This window comes from Desmodus rotundus, chromosome 7, assembly GCF_022682495.2.
Source record: "Desmodus rotundus isolate HL8 chromosome 7, HLdesRot8A.1, whole genome shotgun sequence".
NCBI classification, from domain to species: Eukaryota; Metazoa; Chordata; class Mammalia; order Chiroptera; family Phyllostomidae; genus Desmodus; species Desmodus rotundus.
Genome location: NC_071393.1, coordinates 89047513 through 89062054, shown reverse-complemented (window position 1 = coordinate 89062054; position 14542 = coordinate 89047513). Strand labels below are relative to the sequence as shown.

Below are 14542 nucleotides of genomic sequence, written 5' to 3'. Positions count from 1 at the left end.
TTTTGTAAGTTTCCCATATTCCTGTCCTGTTCAAGCCTTCCTCTCCCAGTGCTCTACACTGCAGTTCTGAAACATGAAACATTTACTTGATAATTTATCTTCCAGCATTTCCCACTCTTCTCTTCATTGTCCAGTTTGTAGTAGGGAAGAAATCTGATTGTGTTAATTTATAATAGTGATTGAATGACTGATAGTCCATAACTAAACCTGTTGTTTGTAAACCCAGAAAACCCAGAAGAGCTATGGATTAGTAGGATTTTAGTTCCTGTGGGGAAAGATATTTTGAGGTACATCAGCAACGTACTCTGCAAGTCTATCTTCAGAATTAGTTCTACCCAGTTTTTCAACTTTTCTCAATTTATTCAAAGTTTTAACTCATAAGTCCTCAACAGTTTCCATGTCTTTTTCATAACTTTGTTTCCCTTTACCTTAGTATCATCAATAATGTCTTTGGCAGAATTGTTCTTATTTACCCATCCAGATTTCCTGGAAGGAAGCAAAGGCAGATAGTTGGGATATAATAAAGGAAAAGGGTGATGTCATAAGAGTGGGTTTAGGATGAAATGCAGGGTCTAGGTCAGATAGGGTTGTGACTGGATCCGTTTTGTGTGTTTGTATGTGTTTTATTTAGGGGGGTTGAAAGTCACAATCCCTTATATGGCTTGCTGTCTGTACTTGTGCCTACAGTTTGTTGAAATGGTATTAAGGCATTTCAAATTAGCATGGAAATCTAATTTATGTACATATTTCCATTTTGGGATTTTTAAGTTGTATTTTGTAAGTTAGTGGTAGAAATTTAATACATTTAGTAGGTTTTAATCGTTGATGTTTTGCGTTCTTTGTGATTGGTTTAGTTTATAATTTAAAAAAGAACAGCCCATTTTAACTTCTGATCCAGCTAGCTTTATTTTTAATTCTTAGAGACTAGCTTATCTCAAAAAGTGGGTGTGTTGAAATATGCTTATAATTATAGACACACCCTCTTATCTTGAACTTTCACTTGTAACTGTTATGTGTAGATATTTGCTTGTAGAAAATGATATGACTGGTTTCTAGTGAAGAAATGGACACTGTGGCTTAAAATTGAAGTTATATTGTAGAAGTAGTGTTTCCAAGAGTGCAGTAAAGGCACATAAGTATAAAGTATCACTGAAATATAGGACATGATAGTTCCCAGAAGCCTACCTTTGTCCTACAACAGAACAGTTTTGTTAATGGTATTCAGTGCTTCAGTATCATAGTGAATACATAGTAAATATAAGAAGCATTGGTCAACACAGTGTGATGCCTACGGCACAGTGGATGACTCGAATTCTAGGAAATGCACTCTTATGTTGGACTAAAATGCTCTTGGTACCTACTTTTAAAATTATGCAAGTTGAAAACAACTTGATTATAAGTAATTTTTCTGAGGAATGCAAATATGCTGTCCTTAGTTTATTCTTACACATCCTCTCATTTATTGTAATTAAGTTGTTCTGTAAATAAGATCTGTAATGTCAAACATTTTTACATATTTCTTTCTCCCATTCTTAAGATTATAGAATCAACTTTATTTAACACAGGAAAAAAATTAAAGTTATTTGTTACGTAGTATTTTGTATCCCACAAAAAGATGATGATATTGACCCATCATCAGGAAGCTGTACTCTGTTGGTTGTTATTTCCCCCAATGTTAATGGAATTTTCATTCTATGTTTTTGCCTCATTCTTATTTTTAACTTAGATTGGAACAGAAGATTGTAGTTTTGGATTCAGGAGATGTTTGCAAGTGTTCCTGGGAGGTAAGATGCTACCTACCCTTGGAATATGTAAAATAATCATAAATAGCTAGCATTTATGGGAAACTTATATGCCAAGCACTATTCTTAGGGCATTTTGTGTATTAACTCAATCTTCATAACAGCACTGTAAGATAGGTTCTGTTATACTTATTTTATAAAAATGAGAGCAGGTTCAGGGAAGCCAATATTTGAATATAGTCAGCTTGCTCCAGAATTCTTGCTCTTAAATGCCATGCTGCGTCTTAGAAACATATCTTACAGTATTTGAGCCATTTGACTTTTGGTCAGTTAAGTTCTTTCAACAAAAGGTATATTTTTTGACATTAGAAAATGTTTACAGTTAAGGGGGGAAGCACCTTATAGAATATTTATGCACAATATTTTTTCAGTTTTGTTATAGGTACATTTATATATGTGTTTATTTTTTTAAAAAAACTTGGGGATAGGTAATAAATCTCTGGATGGTGAGGTGTAAGGTACATGTTTCTGTAGTAATCACTTTTTTATGAGGAAAAAAAGTTTTCTTTTAAGGAATGTTACCATTAGTAAATGGTGACTTTGAAAAGTTACAGGAAATAAAAATACAGTTGGCCCTGTGTATCTGTAGGTTTAGCATCTACGAATTCAACCAGCCACAGTTAGAAAATATTCAGGAAAAAAAAAATCTCAGTAAGTTCCAAAATCAGAACTTGAATTTGCCATGTGTCAAGACTACACTACATTTAATCCATGCAAATGAAGTGATGTGTAGGCATTCCCTTCTGTAGCCTGTATGCAAATGATAGATTATATGCAAATACTAGGCCATTTTACAAAAGAAGGTTTAACAACCGTGGATTTTAGTATTTGCAGGGAGGGGGGCGGTCATAGAACCAATCCCCTGTGGATACTAAGGGACAACTGTACTATTCTCAAATTGTAAAATTAAGTCTCCTAAGCTCTTACAGGAGACTTAACATTTTTTTCTACTTACACCTCTGGTCATTTTCCACAATTGCATATGGGTGGTTTTTTGATAATTGCTTTACTTTTTTACACCAGTTTTTCTTCTAAAATCTTGAAAATTATTTATCTATTTTCTTCATCTTATATATACAGTCCAGTTATTCTACCAATTTTGTACTTAGGCATTTGCTTGATATACTATATTCATTTTTTTCCTGTCTTAGAAATTTACATACTTTCTGAAAGATTAGAAGTATATATAGTCCAATTAACATTTATATACCTTTCATTTAAATTTATTAATGGTTATCTTTTGCTACATTTGCTTTCTCTAATATACTCCCCCCATCAGCTGTGAACCATTTGAAAGTAAGTTGTACCCCTAAGTACCTCAGTATGCATCTCATAAGGTTAAGGACATTGTCTTGTATGACCACGAAGATTATTTTCTCTTTAAGTCTGGGGATGTTTAAATATCCTATGAAGCTTGTAAATATTAGGCACCGTGTAAATTTATTGTATGCTTTGTGATGGCCAGATTTCTAGCAACTGCAACTAAGGACCGGAAAGTAAATGCTGTGGGTACGCATTATGTGTAGGTATAATAAAGTAACAGTAGAGAAAGGAGGAAGCATCGGCAGAATAAATACACTGCAGGATGGAGCCCTTTTATGTAGTAATAATGACACAATAACATATGATAGCATTGAGGTTATCACATCAATATGATCTCTTAGGATAAAGATGTTAATAAGGATGAGCCTAGCCCAAGCAGATATATAGGTAGAGGGGAAAAAAATCAATAATAGTTTAAATGGAAAGATTTGACGCATAGGTAAACTTCAATTATGCAGAAATTTTCCTCAGTGGAAGCTGTCATTTTCCACTGAAGTCAGATTACTAGCACCATACTGTACCCTAAGTTAAATGTATTTTATTTTCATTGTCAGATAACATCTGTTTGTTTATTGCTAAGGATTTTACATGAGAATATCTTCAGTGAGTATTCTATTCTTTGTAAGAAGGGATAAAGTGAGTTATATATTGCTGTCCTTTGAGTCCTTCCTGATACCTTCCATGTCATTCATTTTGCTCTGCATGGGTAATATATCAGAGTGGTAAGAGAAGTTCCAGGTCTGTATTAAGGGACAGAGCAGAACTCATTTGTTTTTTTTTCCATTGTTGTTAATTTCTTTTTTAATCCTAGATTTGTAGGCTACATTTCCTTTCATACAAGTCTACTTCATGTAAATAAGGGATTTAAATTAAAGGAAAAAAATAGTCTGTATTCTGGAACACAAATTATATGTTAATTTAAATGGTAACAGATCTTTGGAAAACATAGTTTCTATGCCTGCACTTAACTTATTAGTTGCTTTAAATAACCTGTAATATGCTGGTGACCTGCATATTTTTATCTCTAGTTCAACTTCTTGAAAGCCAGACTCCTGTATCCCAACTGCATCTCCAGTTACATGTACAATGGGCATCTCAAACTTAACATGGCCAAAACAAACCTCTGATTCCATTATCTTTAGCCTTTTGTCCTGTAGTCTTTTCCATCTCAGTAAATGGGAGCTCAGTTCTTCAGTAGCTCAGGACAAAAACTTTATTGTCCTTGGTTCCTGCCTTTTACACCCTGCATGCAGTCCCATTAGCTCCTCCTTCAAAGTATATGCAGATTTTGACTACTTCTCACTAGCTCCACTGCTACTTCCCTGATTGATAGAAGCCAACATCCATTTCATTTAATTACTGTAAAACCTGCTAACTTCTCCCTGTTCTCTTGATCTCCCAGTCTCTTCTCAAGGTAGCACTCAGTGTGATCTGTTCAAAAGCTACTTGGTCAAGAATATCTACTAGAAAATTTTGTATGTTAAAATGGTAAGTTTTATGTTATGTGAATTGGACGTCAGTGAAGCACATAATAACAAAATAAATCAATGAAACCCCATTTAGTGGCTTACTATTTTAAGGAAAAGCCAAAGTTCTTAGAGTGGCTTATATGGCCCTACATGATATATACATGTGCACTTATCTACTTCTCCTCCTGGGGCCTGTACAGTTCTTCCCCCTTGTTTGTTTCTGAAGTAGTGGTAAAATACACATAACATAAAATTTATTATCATGACCATTTTTTAAAGAGTGTACTTCAGTAGCATCAAGTATTTTGCTGTCTTTCTTTTAAGTCCTTGCTCAAATGTAGGTGTTCCTATTATAGCATATAAAAATAATAACTCCTTTTGCACATTCTATCTGCTTAACCTACCATCAGTGACTCTTATTGTTTGTTTTATTGTATGTCTCCTTTTCTAGAATAAAGCTTCATGAGGTCAGTAACTTTGTTTTATCCACTACTATATTCCCAGGACCTATATTCCCAGGACACCAGGCATTTAATAGGTGCCATTATATATGTGTTGAGTACATAGATGACTAGTGGACTACTTTCACTTTTTATAAATTATATAAGAATTAGGAATTTCTAAGTATGTCTGGAAATACTTGGCTTCTAAGTCATTTAAGTTAGTTGACTTTAAAATGGAATGAAACTACCATTTTGTTAGTGTATTTGAGTATTTTTATGTGCCGTTAATTAAAAAGTTAGGTAGGTTGAGTGAGTTATATTCTCTATAAAATCTAAGGTACTTTTTTCAACTACTGTGTGCTCCTTTTTTTAAAAAATGTTATTTTTAAAGCATTTAACAGTTGTCATTCAGTGTAAAAATTGGACTAAAAGGGGAACTGTAAAATATCTTCATGGTTTTCTGATTATACCCAATAAAACTTGTGAACTTTACTGTTTTATTAATATGAAACTTTAAAAAACCCATTTCATTTGTAGTATATTTATTATTTTTAATATTTTTTATTGATTAGGCTATTACAGTTGTCCCAGTTTTTTTCTCCCCTTTCTTCCCCTCTGCCTTACACCCCCCTTCCCACCAGTATTCCCCCACCTTAGTTCATGTCCATGGGTCATATGTATAAGTTCTTTAGCTTTTCCATTTCCTATACTATTCTACCCCTGTCTATTTTGTACCTACCATTTATGCTTCTTATTCCCTGTACTTTTCCCCCATTCTCCCCCCATCCCTCCCCACTGATAACTTTTCCTGTGATCTCCATTTCTGTGATTCTGTTCCTGTTCTAGTTATTTGCTTAGTTTGTTTTTCTTTTAGGTTAGGTTGTTGATAGTTATGACTTTGTTGTCATTTTACTGTTCATATTTTTGATCATCATCTTTTTCTTAGATAAGTTCCTTTAACATTTCATATAATAGAGGTTTAGTGATGATGAACGCCTTTGAATTTACTTTATCTGGGAAGCACTTTATCTCCCCTTTTATTCTAAATGATAGCTTTGCTGGAGAGAGTAATCTTGGATGTAGGTCCTTGCCTTTCATGACATGGAATACTTCTTTATAGCCCCTTCTTGCCTGCAAGGTTTCTTCTGAGAAATCAGCTGACAGTCTTATGGGAACTCCTTTGTAGGTAAGTGTTTCCTTTATCTTGCTGCTTTTAAGATTCTCCTTGTTTTTTTAAAAAGATTTTATTGATTTATATATTTATTTTAGACAGGGGAAGGGAGGGAGAAAGAGAGAGAAATATCAGTGTGTGGTTGCCTCTCGCATGCCCCCTACTGGGGACCTGGCCGGCAACCCAGGCATTTGCCCTGACTGGGAATGGAACTGCGACCCTTTGGTTCGCAGACCAGCGTTCAGTCTACTGAGCCACACCAGCCAGGGCCTCTCCTTATCTTTTATCTTGGGTAATGTATAATTATGATGTGCCTTGGTGTGTGCTTCCTTGGGTCCAGCTTCTTTGGGACTCTGAGCTTCCTGGACTTCCTGGAAGCCTATTTCCTTTGCCAGATTAGGGAAGTTCCCCTTCATTATTTTTTTCAAATAAGTTCTCAATTTCTTGCCCTTCTTCTCCCTCTGGTACCCCTATGATTCAGATGTTGGAACGTTTAAAGTTGTCCCAGAGGTTCCTAAGTCTCTCCTAGTTTTTTTGAATTCTTGTTTTTTCATTCTGTTTTGGTTGAATGTTTATTTCTTCCTTCTGTTCCAAACCGTTGATTTGAGTCCCAGTTTCCTTCCTGTTACTGTTGGTTCCCTGTACATTTTCCTTTATTTTGCCTTGCATCGCCTTCTTCCTCTATTTTGTGACCATACTCAACCATTTCTGTGAGCGTCCTGATTACCAGTTTTTTGAATTCTGCCTCTGATATGTTGGCCATCTCTTCATCACTTAGGTCTGTTTTTGGAGCTTTGAGCTGTTCTTTCATTTGGGCCATATATTTTTGTCTGGTGGCCTGGTACATAGTAAGAGGTGGAGCCTTAGGCATTGGCCAGGGCGGGGCAACCCATGTTGCTGCTTTGTGGCCCTGTATGTGGGGAAGGGGTCAGAGAGGGAACAATGCGGCTTGCTCTGCTCTCGGTGACTTTTAGTCATTTCCCCCACTATCCACTAGCAAATTGAGCGCTTTTGATGTTGATTTCCCGGGTGGGTGGGTTTGTGTTTGTTCCAGGACTCTGTGGGTCTCTTCAGTGAACTCTCCTGTGAGACTGGGAGGGACTTCTGCTGCTGCAACCCCCACACTTTTTTACAGCCAGAGGTTTTGAGACTTTATTTTCCTGCGCTGGAACTCTGGGCTGTGCGGTCTGTCTTGCTTCCAAGTTGTTCCTCCTGGTTTATCTGCACACAAATGTGGTACTGCCCAGTCAGCCAGCCACCACCTTGCCTGCCCTGGTCCTTCATCAGCAACTGCCTTGCCATGAGTCCTCTCTGCCCCAGCTACCCGTCTCCACCCCTCTTGCCCCTCCTACCAGTCTGGACGAATGTTTCTTTAACTCCTTGGTTGTTGGACTTCCATACAGTTGATTTTCTGGCAGTTCTGGTTATTTTTTGTTTTCAGATTTGTTGTTCTTTTCATTGTGCAAGGAGGCAAAGTGTATCTACCTGCGCCTCCATCTTGGTGGGAGGTCTCCTTGGGGTAAAATTAGAATCATTGAATGTTAAAAGTAGAAGAAACTTTGTAGTGTGGGTTGGGTTACTTAACCTCTCTGTACCTCATCTTAAAATTAATAACACTTGTGCTATATGGTTATTACAAGGGTTAAATGAGATAAATTATTCTTTAATTAATTTAACCATAATTTACTGAACACTTTTCTAAGCTCTTTATATGTATTAATTCATTTAATCTATTTAACAACATTACCAGGTGCAAGTATTGCTATTTAACCCATCTTATAGATGGAAAAACTGAGGCACAGAGAGAGAAGTAAATTGTCCTAGATGATTCAGCTAGTAAGTGGCAAAAGTGGGATTCTAACCCATGATATTTAGTTCTACTTATAAATAAATGTAATGCTTGCTAAACTGGTAGAACATAAATTAAACTAAGATATGTTGACCATGTACTTCTATGGTTATTGAAAAACTTAATGGCAACAGGAATATAAGAGCTATAATTGTCTAGAAAGTCATGTAAAGTGGTTATGAAAGCTTCATGAGTAATAGTAAAGAGAAATATCTGAAATGTACTTACACCATTAGTAGATTTTAAAAACCATATCTGGTGAATAAATCTATAATAATTTTCTTTTTAACCAATTGCGTTTTGTAAATGCTTGGCCTGTTAGAAATTCTGGTATTTCTTAGGTGAGTATGATAGGATTACATATTTTTTTAGAGACTTTATTTATTTACCTTTAGAGAGAGGGGAAGGGAGAGAGAAAGAGAAGGAGAGAAAGATTGATATGAGAAACACTGATTGGTTGCCTCTTTCACACCCCATCCAGAGACCTGGCCCACAGCCCAGGCATGTACCCCTGACCAGTAATTGAACTGGTGACCTTCCGGTTTGCGGGATGACACCAAACCCACTGAGCCATACCAGTCAAGGTATATTACATATTTTCTAATGATTGATTTATGGCTCTCATAATAGCAAGGTATAGCATACTTTCTTTATAAATACAAATGAAAATGGAGATTGTCATGAAACATTGAATGGATTCATTAATTCTTTGAACAAACATTTATTGAACACCTGTTTTCTGTTTGTTCTAGATACCGAGGGTACACCATTGAGCAAAACAAAGTCCTTGTTTTCATGGAACATATTCTAGTGGGGGAGGGATTTATATCAATAAAAAATAATATGAAGAAAGTTAAAGCAGGATATTGTCTGGGACAATATGCTTTTAGGTACGGTAATCAGAGCAAGCTTCTGAAGAAATTGACTGGATATCTGAATGAATGTGGCAACCAACCCTGCTTGGGGAAGATGCTGTAGGCAGAGGAACAGTAAGGAGACTAATGGGTGTTAGCACACAGAGTGTGGGGAGAATGATAGAAGATGAGGTAAAACAGAGTAGGGTGGAGTAATGCAGCCCCTGATAAGGATCATGTTCAGCCTTGTAAGCCATGGCTAGGACTTCGGGCAGTTGAGAAACCTTTGGAAGGTTTTGAGTAGAGTAGTGACACAATAGGACTTTACTTAAACATTACTCTGACTGCTGTGTGAAAAATAGACTGTAGGGGGCAAGAGTGAAGCAAAGAGGGCAATTATTTGTCATGGTTTTTGATTTCCCAGAGCCTTTTGAACTCTACTGTGTTTGACACATTTTCAGCCACGTGAATTCCTTCTCCCTCATTTGCAACTAGGACACCGGCATTAAACTAGTGTTCTCTTCTAGGCTCCTGTGATCAGAAGCATCACTGGAGACCTGAATTCTGAACTGAGCACACGTTTGCTTGCTCAAGTTCTGCCAGTAATGTGCATCTTTCAGACAATTATGAAAAATTTCCTTGCTGTTTGTTTTAACTTTGTGTTTCTGGTACAAAAGTAACATTGGAGAGGGAGAGCACTGTTAAGTGTTTTTCACATGAAATTTTTAGGGTAATTATGGTATATATACTTCTAGCTTCTGGGGACATCTGGCTAATCTTGAGAAAGATAGAAGTGGTGAGCGTACCAGTATTATTATCAAGTAACAGAATGTTACTTTAAGTAAGAGAATATTGTGTGAGAAGTATGGGAATTGAATACTGTCATAATGGAGAATGCTTTAGTATTTATGAAAAAAATCTGGATTCTGGGTCAGGTTTCCTTTGTAGGATTTGAATGTTGATTTGCAGGAAACACAGAATCTTGGATTCCTATTTGTGTCTGATACTACTTTGATATTATAGAAGCAATGATAATGTTAGTACTAGGACATAGACATTTTTGGATTGATGGAACTTGGGAGAGTCTATCAAGTAACAGCATCAGGAATAGTGTAGTTGAGTAGGAATTAGAGTAGACTAGTATGCAGTTTAGAACTAGGGAATCAAGAAAATCTCTAACAAGGGGAGATCAGATAACAAAGGTAAGTAGATCAGAGGCCAAGCTCTGTTTAGATAGAGTTAAGGAGATGGGTGAATATTTAACTGCATCAGTGAGATTCGCTGATAGAGCTGCACTCTATCCCTATATTTTGAGCTTTTGATTGGTTGCTAGATTATAGAAATAAATCTCAGTTGAGTAGGTCCCGACTCTGCATGTGAGACCTGGCAATTTTATGGTGTCTGACTTAGCTGTGTAGTGCAGGCATTGGAGATTGGCATGGGTTCCTGTAAACTGCCAGTTTCAACCACTAGCTCTGGAAATCAAGGGTATACATTATATATTTTTGGTCTATTAAAAATACATTCTGTGGTATTTCATTACATGTTTTTCACATCTTAGGTAGATGTCAGGTTTTGGAAGGTCCCTTCCATGTGCTGTATTTTGATAATTTTTTCTTTTTTAGTTTTTTTGGTAATCACATCAGAAATGTGAATCATGACTTAACTAGCCTTTGATGTGGGTAATAGAATTATTGTGGAAAAATCATGAAGTCATCAAAACCAAAATTATCTCCTTGGCGTACTGCCTATTTGCTTGATGACCTTGGTGATCATGATGATCACCATGATTTTTACTGTGGTGAAATCATCATGATTTATTACATGATGAAAAACTAAAGATTTTTATTAAAGTCAGGAACAAAGTAAAAATGCCCTTACTGTTAATCAGCGTAGTTTGGGGGTCTTAGTGTAGTAAGTTAAAAAAATAGAATTATATGGTTATCACAAAAAATTAAAACTGCCTTATAACCCAGCAGTTCCACTTCTGGGAATTTATCTGAAGGAATCCAAAACACTAATTCCAGAGAATATGTGCACCCCTGTGTTCATTGCAGCGTTATTTACAATAGCCAAGATTTGGAAGCAGCCCCATTGTCCATCAGTAGGTGAGTGAAGAAAAAAGTTGTGCATTTATACAGTGGAATACTGCTTGGCTGTAAAAAAGAAGGAACTTTTACCCTTTATGACAGAATGGGTGGACCTGGAGAGCATTATGCTGAGTTAAATAAGCCAGTAAGAGAAAGACAAGTACCATACAATTTCACTCATACGTGGAATCTAATGAACAAAAAGAACTAACAAGAAAAATAAGAACAGACTCTGAGAGAGCAGGCTGACAACTTTTGGTGGTGGGGCTGGGTGGTGGGGTGCGGAGGATGGTATAGGGGGGTAAATGGTGATTGATGGAGACTTGGGGTGGTGAACACACAGTACAGTGTACAGATGATGTGTTGTGGAACTGTGTACCTGAAACCTGTATAATTTTGTTTACCAGTGTCATGCCAATAAATTCAATAAAAAATGGGAAAAAGATAGAATTATAAATAAATGAATAAATGATTTAAATATGAAAAGCAGAATCCACAGAGTGCTAGTGCCCTCCCTCTCCCCAAAAAGAAGAATATTCTTAGAAATCCACATGCAAAATCATGGGGCTCATGAATCCCCTACAGTGCAGAACATGGATCTTAGGTTAGAGCTGTTGCAGAGTTGAACAAGATGAGTTATAATCAGTCAACACTAATGAAGCTAAATGCTTAAGTGGCTTACTATAGATTTGGTATCTATTTTGCAGTGCTCTGGCTATTCAACTCTTGTTATGGTATGAAAGCAGTGATAGAAAATATGTAAAGAATGGTCATACAGCTATATTGCAAAAACAGTTGGCCAGCTGAAATTGGCCTGTGGGCAATAGTTTGCCTATCTCTGTTATATATTATTTGGAAACTTCTTCTAATTAGTGCACTACCTGTGATATTAGTTAAGGTATTTTTCACTTAAATGGTAGTACCTGTGGTGCCCAGCCCTGTTATACCATTAAAATCTTAAGAGTAGCCCTGGCTGGTGTGGCTCAGTGGATTGAGCACCAGTCTGCAGACTGAAAGGTTGCTTGTTCAACTCCCGGTCAGGGCATGTGCCTGGGTTGCTGGCCAGGTCCCCAGTTGGGGGCTTGTGAGAGGCAACCGAATGATGTTTCTCTCCCTCTTTTTCTTTTTCTTTCCCCTTTTCTCTAAAAAATAAATAAAATCTTAAAAAAAATAAAAGTAAAGCAAGCATGTAGAAAAAGAAGGAAATAGCTTCTGGTGGAAGTCAGGGAATTTCTGTATGCAGAAAAGTTGTAGAGCTTCTCAAACTTGCATGTGCATATATATTACTCTGGTAATCAGGTAGTGCCTGAATCACTTCCGGGCACCAGTATATTGGGGGGGAGCCCAAGATTCTGCATTGCTGATAATTTCCCAGGATATGTCTGTGTAGTTCGTCTCTGAAACAGTATGAATAGCAAGGTTCTGTATGTCAGGAAAACACAAAATGCTGTACATAGAAGAAGATTTAATTGGGTAAGGATTGAAACATCCACAAACACATTTCCACTCTCAGTGGTAATATTTAACAAATGAATTTGTTATTTGAACACATGGTGAGTAGTAGGTTCCCAGATACTTTTTAGCTTTTTAGTTTAAATGTGGAGTTGGACCTTTAGTATTGCTAAGAAGTTCTTGAAGGGGTGTAGTTGCCTCTTTCTCAACTGATATTTTTTCTTTTCTTTTTCTCATGTGTCAGTACTTTTATATTGTAAACATACAATTGTAGTAAAAAGATTATATAAACAAGATGCAGCTCCTCCATTTCCATATTCAGCACACTGCATTATAGCAAACCAAGTTTATATTCCACCATCAGGTGTGGTTCTCCCATTAGTTCACTTCGTGATGGGTCGTTAAGAATATCGTCAAATCCAATAGTCTTGTCATTACCCCTCAAAATACCCAGTGAAAGATTTGAGCTCAGAAGAAATGGAAGACACTGAACCTGTTGCACTGCCTTGAATTCCATTTGCAGTTTTAGTGGAGCACACAGACCCTGGATGTTTCTCAGTGTGGCAAAATTCGTTTTATCTTGGTTGAGCTGGAAATTTTTTTCTGGTAATTCAAGAGGATAACTGGGCAAAAGTTACTTTTTCACACAAATGAAACCTTGAAGAAGATCATGACTTTCAAACGGTCCACTTGCTGAAAGTTCTTGCTGGAATACTGTCCTTTAGTTGAAATCTAAGTCCTCTGGTATTCATCTTCAGCTCGCTCTGTGAATAGCCTCTTAGCACTCTTACCATCAGCCAGCCTCAACTGATATTCTTTCTTGATGCTTGGTTTCTCCAGATGTCTTTTTTTTTTAACCTGTCATCACTGGTTATTATTTATTATTTTATTTCTTCCATCTCTTACTAATATATATCCTAGGGTGTTTCCATAGTGGTTATCATGTTTGGCTAACTAATATATGTCCTATTAACAAATACAGTTATTTGTGAATAATAGTCATTATAGGATGCTTAACTCTTGGAACCAAGTAGACTGTTGATTTCATTTATTTTACTGAAAGAAGAAAAGGTGGAATGTTTTGAATAGTCTTTGTTTTTGATTCTAATCTTTTATTTTGAAAAATTTTATAAATTGGGGAAAAATAAAAGCCAAATAACCTATATACCTACCATATTGACTCGATGCTTTTCTTTATAATAATTTACTTTTTTGAAGTATAATTTCCATAAAATAAAATTAATTTTGAGAAGTGAGGCCCTACCACAATGAGGCCCTGGCTGGTGTGGCTCAGTGGATTGAGTGCCAGCCTGTGAACCAAAGGGTCGCCACTGCAATTCCCATTCAGGGCACATACTTGGGTTGTGGGCCAGGCCAGGTCCCCAGTAGGGAGCGTGTGAGAGGCAACCACACATTGATGTTTCTCAACCTCTCTTCCTCCCATCCGCTCTCTAAAAATAAATAAATAAAATCTGTAAGAAAAACCCCCCCACAATTATCACCTCACACCTGCCAAAATGGCTATCATTAATAAGTCAACAAATAACAAACGCTGGTGAGGATGTGGAGAAAAGGGAACCCTAGTGCACTGTTGGTGGGCATGCAGACTGGTACAGCCACTGTGGAAAATGGTATGGCATTTCTTGAAAAAATTAAAAATTGAACTGGTTTTTTGAACCAGTGATTCCACTGCCGGGAATATACCCTAAGAATTCTGAAACACCAATTCAAAAGAACTTACACACCCCTATGTTCATAGCAGCACTCTTTAATAGCCAAGTGTTGGAAACAGTCTAAGTGCTCATTAGTAGATGAGTGGATCTAAAAACTGGTACATTTACACAATGGAATACGATGCAGCAGTAAAAATGGAAAGAACTCTCACCATTTGCAACAGTGTGGGTGGAACAGGAGGCTGTCATGCTAAGTGAAATAATCCAGTTGGTGAAAGACAAATATGATCTCTCCTATGAGTGGAATCTAATGAACAAAATAGGCTAGTGAGCAGAACAGGACCAGAGGCAAAGAAACATGGAATAGACTGACAGCTGTAAGAGGGGAAGAGGGAGTAGGGGACTGATTGAAAGAA

General features: G+C 36.8%; 1 protein-coding gene and 1 pseudogene across 3 annotated transcripts in view; one reads left to right on the top strand and one right to left on the bottom strand.

Moving 5' to 3' along the window:
- Positions 1-14542, top strand: part of ADAM10 (ADAM metallopeptidase domain 10) — a 120205-nt gene that overhangs the window by 9323 nt on the left and 96340 nt on the right. The window contains exon 2 of one of the 3 annotated variants that reach the window (XM_045201189.3): positions 1727-1784. The exons of the other annotated variants lie outside the window; for them this stretch is intronic. The gene's annotated coding sequence lies outside the window, so the exon portion shown is untranslated. The remainder of the gene's footprint in view (positions 1-1726; positions 1785-14542) is intronic. 3 annotated transcript variants of the gene reach the window in all.
- On the bottom strand, positions 12515-14510 carry LOC112311977 (proteasome maturation protein pseudogene; annotated as a pseudogene).